Source organism: Triticum dicoccoides, chromosome 2B (genome assembly GCF_002162155.2).
Source record: "Triticum dicoccoides isolate Atlit2015 ecotype Zavitan chromosome 2B, WEW_v2.0, whole genome shotgun sequence".
Taxonomy (NCBI): domain Eukaryota; kingdom Viridiplantae; phylum Streptophyta; class Magnoliopsida; order Poales; family Poaceae; genus Triticum; species Triticum dicoccoides.
Genome location: NC_041383.1, coordinates 704,199,571 through 704,207,793, shown reverse-complemented (window position 1 = coordinate 704,207,793; position 8,223 = coordinate 704,199,571). Strand labels below are relative to the sequence as shown.

Sequence of the window (8,223 nt, the reverse complement as noted above, 5' to 3'; positions counted from 1 at the left end):
CTTCCCCCCTGTTCGCCTCTCCCTCTCGCTCACCGAATGCGCCCGCCGCCACCGACGAGCACCACCGCAGCCACCGTCTCCCCCTCGACCCCTCGCTGTGCTTGCGAGCTCCGCCTCGACCCCCTCCTTCCTCCCCACCGACCCACGGCCCTCCGGAAGCCCCGCAACGCCGCCACCATCGCCGTTCCGTCGCCGGCCACCGAAGCTCGCCGCCGTTCGATTCGCCGCCGACAGGACATCCCCGAGCCCACTGACCAACCCTGCGGAACCGCGGTGAGCTCCTCTGCCGTTCGCCCCTTTTTCCCGTCGCTCCGCACGCTCCCTAGCGCTAGCGCTGCCGTGCCCGAAGCTCGCCGCCGCCGCGCCTCATCGCCGGCGTGGCTAGAGCCACCACAGCTCGAATCCGAGCACACCGCTGTGCTCAGAGAACTCCCAGGAGCCCGTAGCGCCCACCAGCCCCTCCTCCCATGCACCATAGCGCCATCTCCGCTATTGCCCGAGCTCCGGCCGCCGCCGCGAGCTCGACTCCGGCGAGTACAGCGCACCCCGTCCGCTCCTTCCTGCTCCGTTGGATGCGGAAGAGCACGGGCTACGCCCCGGTGGTCTCCGCGAGTCCAGCCGCCGCCTGTAGCTCAAGTCCGGCGAGCTCCCGCCGCAGTTTTGGTCGTCGCCGGCCGAACTCCGGCGAAGTCGACGTGGCTTAGTTAATTAGTCACTAACCCCCCACCTACTGACGCTGACAAGTGGGCCCCAGGGCTTAGTCAAAGCTAACCAGCCCGGGTCAACGCGGGATTAGTCCCTGTGTCACTGACGTGTGGACCCCAACGTCAGGTTTGACCCGGGGCAGCCCTGTTGACTTGCTGATGCAAGCATGACGCAGTGCTGATGTCATAACTCATTTTCTGGATTTAACTTAATTCTGAAATTCCAGAAAATAACTAAAACTTCAATAAATCATAGAAAATTAACCGTAACTCCAAATTAAATAAATTATATATGAAAAATTATCAGAAAAATTCAAGGAATCCATCTGTACCATTTTCATGCATGTTAGAACAACTTATAGCTGCTGTTTAGCACAAATCAATTAAATGGCATTTGAATAATCACATATGGAGTTGAATTTGAATCTTATATTCAAACCAACTTCATTTAATCTGTTGCTAGTTGCATTAGCCCAAAACACATCCATTTTGCCATGTCATGATCATGCATCATATTGTGCATTGCATTGATCGTGTTTTTCTGTATTTGCCGGTAATTGTCCCCTCTCGATAGACGTGTACCGCCGATGTGATCGATGACACCGATGAAGAGCTATATTATCTTCAGAAGTGCCAGGCAAGCAAAACCCCCTTGTTCATTCCGATACAATCCTACTCTCTCGCTCCTGCTCTCTTTTAATGCATTAGGACAACACCGATTTATCTGTTACTTGCTGCGGTAGCTGAACCCCTTTATCCTTTGGATGACCTGTCATTGCCACAGTAAATAGATGAAACCCACTAGCATGAGTAGGAGTTGTTTGAGCCCTGATGTGCCTACTCATTCATGTTTGTTTGTCATGCCTGCTATCGCTTAGAGTTGAGTCAGGTCTGATTCATCGGGGATGAATCAGGGGTGTGTGAACATGTCCTACGGTGTGTGAGCTAAGCGTGTGAACACGATTTGGTAAAGGTAGCGGTGAGAGGCCATGTAGGAGTACATGGTGGGTTGTCTCATTGCAGCCGTCCTCAGGAACTGAGTTCTGTGTTTGTGATCCATGATTCAGCTACTACCACGCATTGGGCCCGAAACCAATGGACCCTCTCAGCTTCTTGATCACCCTTGTCCTCTGTCCAGGAGTTGCAAGTAGTTTCTGGTGTTTGTAGTATGCTGGAGGCCGTGCGCAGCGCTGACCGTAGGGGTGGGCTGTGATGCGGTAGGCACGTGGCACGGTGTACCGGGCGCCCGTTTGGTGTCTCGGGAACCCTGTTCACATCGTTTGGGGCTGTGAGCGAAACTCCGGCCGGATCTCCTCATGGATGGAACCCGAATAGGCGATAAACCTGGACTAGAGACTTAGGTGATTAGGTAGGTCGTGGCCGACACCCACGTTGGGCTTCCGCTTGAAGGTTGCCGAGTACATGTCGTGTAAACGGCGGTAAGTGGTGAGAGCGTGTGTGAAGAAGTACACCCCTGCAGGGTTAACCTAATCTATTCGAATAGCCGTGTCCACGGAAAAGGACTTCTGGGTTGCTTATATCAGTTCATAGACAAGTGAGAGTGGATACTCTAAAATACGCAAGATAAGCGTGAGTGCTATGGATGGCGTTCTCGTAGGGAGACGGGAGCGGATCCATAGTGGTGTATTGGTTGGTGAATATGTGGACTCGTGTGCGCCACCTCAAAAGAGTCGCTTGCAGTCGTAGTTTAGGATAGCCACCGAGTCAAAGCTGGCTTGCTGCAGTCAAACCCCTCCACCCCCTTGTTGATAATGATGCATATGTAGATAGATCTGATGTAAGTCTTGCTGGGTACATTTGTACTCACGTTTGCCTATTTTATGTTTTGCAGAGAGACTTCGGTCTCACTAGTAGTTTCGCGTGGACTTCGACGTTTAGCTTGTTACCTTAGCTACGATCTTGTGCCCTCGGCAGGATCTGATATATAGTCAGGCTTCTCAGCCTTTTTCATTTATAGATGTCTGTACTCAGACATGATAGCTTCCGCTTGTGTTTTGACTTGTATGCTCTGATTGTTGGGTCATGAGACCCATGATTGTAATATCTCGCTCCTCGGAGCCTATTGAATAAATTACTTGAGTCGTAGAGTCATTTTGTGATGCCATGTTGTATTGCACATATCGAGCATATTGTGTGTATGTTATTGAAATGCCTGGTATGTGTGGGATCTGACCATCTAGTTGTTTATCTTTAGTAGCCTCTCTTACCGGGAAATGTCTCCTAGTGTTTCACTGAGCCATGGTAGCTTGCTACTGCTCCGGAACACTTAGGCTGGCCGGCATGTGTCCTTCTTCGTTCCTGTGTCTGTCCCTTCGGGGAAATGTCACGCTTTGAGTACCGGAGTCCTGTTAGCCGCTACAGCCCGGTTTACCGGAGTCCTGCTAGCCCAGTGCTACAGCCCGGACCCACTTGCTGATGACCGACACGTTCGAAGCTGGGTCATGGATGCCTGTCCCTGTAAGTCTGTGCCACTTTGGGTTTACGACTAGTCATGTCAGCCCGGGCTCTTTATCATATGGATGCTAGCGACACTATCATATACGTGAGCCAAAAGGCGCAAACGGTCCCGGGCAAAGGTAAGGCGACACCCGTGGGGATACCGTGCGTGAGGCCGCAAAGTGATATGAGGTGTTACCGGCTAGATCGATGTGACATCGAGTCGGGGTCCTGACAGCGTTGGTATCAGAGCTTGACTGCCTGTAGGATTACCAAGCCAAACTGGTCGAAGTTGAGTCTAGAAATTCTTTAGTTATATAAGGGAATTGATTGTGGGATGGAACGTAAGGCTCTTTTTACTCCTTACACCTTATGCCTTCTGATCTGAGTCATCATCATCTCTTCTACGGGGATTAAGAACTAGGCTATCTCTTCTTTCTATCAGGATCACGTGTTACTAATCCGTAGACTTATAAGATTTTTGGACTTAAGCCTCTGTTCAGTTTTTACTGCTTCCGTATGTTAATTGTTGATCTCGAAACCGTGATATTGTGCTTCTGAGTGGTTATGCCACCATTTTTGTGAATGTCTCAAATCTTTTCTGAGCATTTACAGCCGTTATGCTGTCCGAGTCATTCCAGGTTTCTAAATAGTCTGATGCATTTGCAAAATCCTTTCCCTCTGGTTTCGATGCTCCTTTATGCCAGCTCAATCACACTAATTGTTGAGTTGAGGTATTCTACTGCCTCGACCTTTATGTTGGAATAATTATTATGACCCTAGGTGTCTCAGGGGATCATCTAGTAATTTAGCCATGATTTGTGTTCCCAGTGTGATGATTCTGGCCATCATTCTCGAAAGCATCCCGTGATGCTACTTAGTAATAGGTATTCTGTTCCTGGGTTCTTGAACCCGAGATTCACTCTACTTACTTCATGTTGATAGTGTTTGCTAGTTCCTTCAGGATATTAGTAACTTTGCGATAGTCCTCGAGGTCCGTGGTATTTCCTTCTTTCAAATACTATGAACCGCTTATGGCAGATGTTTATTGGATCAAAAGATCACAATTAGAGTACTCTTGAGGAGTTCTCCATTCATAAATCGTGACTCTGCCAGTTCTACCTTTCTGCATGGGTTATCCGGAAGAAATATGTTGAACTTGGTTCGACATACTAATCTATGCATCCACAACTCAGAAAGTTATATGTTCCTTTGAGTTGTTCTCTTTAGTTGCATTCTGACCCTCGTCTATCAATTGATAGTCAAGAGTATGCGTGCGTTCGTTCATTGATGCCTATGACTCTTGTGGTCTGTCAAGCCATTCTATTCCGGAATGACTAGGAGAAACAAACTCCAGTACCTCTTCCATATCTAGGATTGGGTCAAAGTAGTTGTATTCCGCAGATCAAATGCCAATCCAGCTTTTGGTTCTGCTCTACCTTGGAGTATTACATATTTTATATCGAGATTGTTATAGGAATTGCACACCATCCCATGAACTCTTGGTACAGTGATACTTCTTGCCATCACTGTTCATTCCTCGGCCCTCGTGTTGATGCAACCGGAATACCGACAAATGAATTGTGATGTGTGAAATCAATACTCCCAGCAACCTCGTTGCTTGGTAGTTAAGGGACAATAATTTCATTCTTAGCGTGTTGGTTTTTGAATCATCCTTCTAAGACTGATCGTGCTACCTAGTCCTTATTTCGGTGCACCCTTCGATTGATGAGTTAGGATCTTGTCAAGTCCTCACTCATTTGATCATATCGTCTTGCCCTCAAAAGCAAGATTGTTCTCGAGCTTAGTAACATACCGGTGGTTCGTGACTTTCCAAATATCTTCTTGGAGGTGTTACCGGGTTGTCACCTGACCGCTATGTTGAGTTCGTGATCAAGTTGTTTTCTTGTGAACCACCTTCTCTCCAAGAATCGGTGTTAGATATCCCTGAGCTAGTTGGTTAAGCTAGACAACAACTTGGAGAGTTGGAAGATAAAAGCTTGTCTGACTTAGTTCATTCCAAAGGGATATTCTTGTGTAGTGTGTGTTGAAGAAAGATGATATCTTCATCGATTGGTCCTTGTGATCAGTTGCTGGACCTATTGTCTTATCAATCCTTTGATTTGAGTGTGGGCTATCGTGAAATCAAATCAGTACCAACGATGCTCGTAATGTTGTCTTATTCGTGGTTGATCCCTCGAGCATACACCATTATATCTTTTGGGTCTGACCAATGATATCACTTGTTCACTTAACTATGGAATTCCTTTTAAAAGGAAACCTAGATGAATTGTTGTTGAGCCCATTGACAACATCTTTATCTCCTCCATAATTTTGTTGAACATTAAGCTAGTGTTGGAAACTTTTGAAAGCATTTGTTCATGCTAGCTCATGAAGCATATGTTTGGATGAAGGTAGTGACTTCCTTTAATTCATGTGCATATGATGCAAGTTGCCGCCGTGGACTCGAGAAAGTCAATGTTGCTTCCTCTGGAATCATCGCAAGACAGTCATGCACACGTGCGAAGAATTCTGTGGTTTGAAGACTTGCAACCTTCAATCTATATGTATCCCTAGCACACCAAGCCACTGATTGATTTGTTCAAGGAGAAGAAGTTCCTTCTTAAGAGTATACCTTATGCAAGGATTTTGATATCCTCGATGATGGTTCCCCTCCTGGACTCGGTAGTGTTTTATTATAAGACTACCACGTGGCCATGCTTGTCTGGGACAACGTGTTCACATGTTTGTAGCAGAACCAGCTCATGTTTTGGAGCTTACTATCGTAGTTCATTTCCCGAGAATCTCGCAACGTCATCTCGTCGATTTGTGTTGCAAACTTTCGTTTTCCTTCCTAGACTCGATGAGTCTGGAATATCCTGACACCAACCAGATCTGAATCTCAGGCAGATATGATGGTTGGAACATTTTCCAAGAACTATAATATTGGTCCCCCGATAACCGGTAAAGTGGATGTCATGGCCAACACACCCAGCCGGAAGACCTATCATTGTAGTATCTTGTTGAGGAAGTTGGCCACCTCCCCATAAGGATTTCGTAGGATTTACCTCCGAAACTGTTCCTTATGGATTCTATTGCTCCCGAAGTCCGACCTTTTACTTGATGTTCTAGATATCAACCCATATCTATGGGTGGATTACGCTAGCACATCAAGGAGAACATTAGAAGCGGAGTGCTAAATGTCTCTCGGTCGATCATCCAGATTTTATTTCCTTGGCCCCGCCAAGGGTGAAATTTGAGAAGGTGTTATCTTCCTTTGCATCTGCATCCTCCATCACCATTCATCATGGTAGTAAGTTGTGTTACCGGACCCTTGACACGGATGTTGGTAAAACCTTGATGAATATGGAAATGCTCAAGTTCTTGAGAGCACGCACAAGCGCTATGTGTTATCATCGGCACTAGCTGGGTTTGCTCTCAGTTTCCTCGGCAATGCTATGATCTTTTCAAACAGTGAATTCACTTTCCATTGTTGGGTTCTTCCCCAGTTACCAGAATCATTCCCAGCATTTGCATTTTGTTCCCAGCTTGCACCGCCAATGTGCCATTCTACCATGGGTCTCTTCCATTTCCGGTGATAAGCAAAATTCATCCATTACATTGTCTTCAACAAGGTAATCCACATCATCCAAGTTTGAGTATGCCATTCTACCGACCCCCTCCAAACGATTGCTGTGATTTGCCTTAGGCTGATATAGAGAGTCTCAATGATCTCTATATCAAAAGTAATTCTTTTTGCCACTTAAGATAATAATCTACGAATCACCCTCCTCCAGGATGTTTCGTCGTGGTATCATGGCAACTCAACTCCTCGCTACGTTGACAATCGTTTACCACCTTCCTAGGTGTGGAATTGTTGTCTACCTAGTGAACCTTCGTCATCCGTTTCTTTCCACCCCTCTTGATGTGTATCTCGTGTCTCAACCGAGAGATGTTGCTATGTCTCATTCCGCGAGTTAATCCTGAGTTGTTCGACCTTCGAGAAGAACCATTCTTTTAGGATCTTTCCTTTCCTCTCATTGTCATGCTAGTTGGAGTTCTCAGAGCAAGACGACAAGACAAAGATGGTGTTTGAATCAACGTTTCTATGAAGTGCACCCTGGATCGTGAAGATTATACTAGTCCGCGTTACCTTCACCTTACCCTACGCTTGAATCTCGAGACGAGATTCTTGTTTAGTGGGGGCGAGTTGTCACATCCCTAGCTTTACCCTGGCCATGGACTAGCTTGGTTGCTGCATCATGTTTAAATTTAAATGAAATTTGAACTGAGGAATTCAGAAGCCTCAAAACCCTAATTAAAAGAAGGGCAAGCACCCTTTAAATTGCATTCTGTGAATCCAAAATGCCCTAAAAATAGTTTTGTGAATTTTGGCAAGAGTTATATATCAAACCAAAATTCTGGAATATTTTTAAGGAATTATTTGGTCTCTGAATTTAAATCAATAATCTATTTGAATTTGGGGATATATTCATAATATATAATGAATATATTTTCAAATGCTTTGAAATGTTTTATGTACTTTTGGAATAGTCCAGAGAGGTAACATAAAATATTTCAGAATGTTTTGGCACTGTATGAAATTATTTTGGAATTGAAAACAGTGGCAAAATATATTAAATAAAACAAACAGAACAGGAAAAAAAATAAAAAAAGAACAGAGCTTACCTGGCCTCACCGTGCAGCCCACCAGAGCCGGCCCAGCTCCCCCAGCCGGCCCAGCCCACCTCCTCCTCCTTTGTCCTCTTCCTCCTCTGCCAGGAGGACGAGCAGAGGCGAGGCGTGGCGCTCGCCGACGCTGCCCCGGCCACCTCCTGCTTCCCCCCCTAGCCACCTCCTGCTTCCTCCCTGGCCTCCCCAGCGACGCCCCGGATGACGCCACGCACCCCCTGCACCGCTCCCCTCTCCCCGTGCCCCTCTTCCCCCCCCTGTTCGCCTCTCCCTCTCGCTCACCGAATGCGCCCGCCGCCACCGACGAGCACCACCGCAGCCACCGTCTCCCCCTCGACCCCTCGCTGTGCTTGCGAGCTCCGCCTCGACC

General features: G+C 47.0%; 1 protein-coding gene across 1 annotated transcript in view; it reads left to right on the top strand.

Annotated features, from left to right (window-relative positions):
- Window positions 1-8,223, top strand: part of LOC119368396 (acidic endochitinase-like) — a 13,162-nt gene that overhangs the window by 1,288 nt on the left and 3,651 nt on the right. The window lies entirely within an intron of this gene.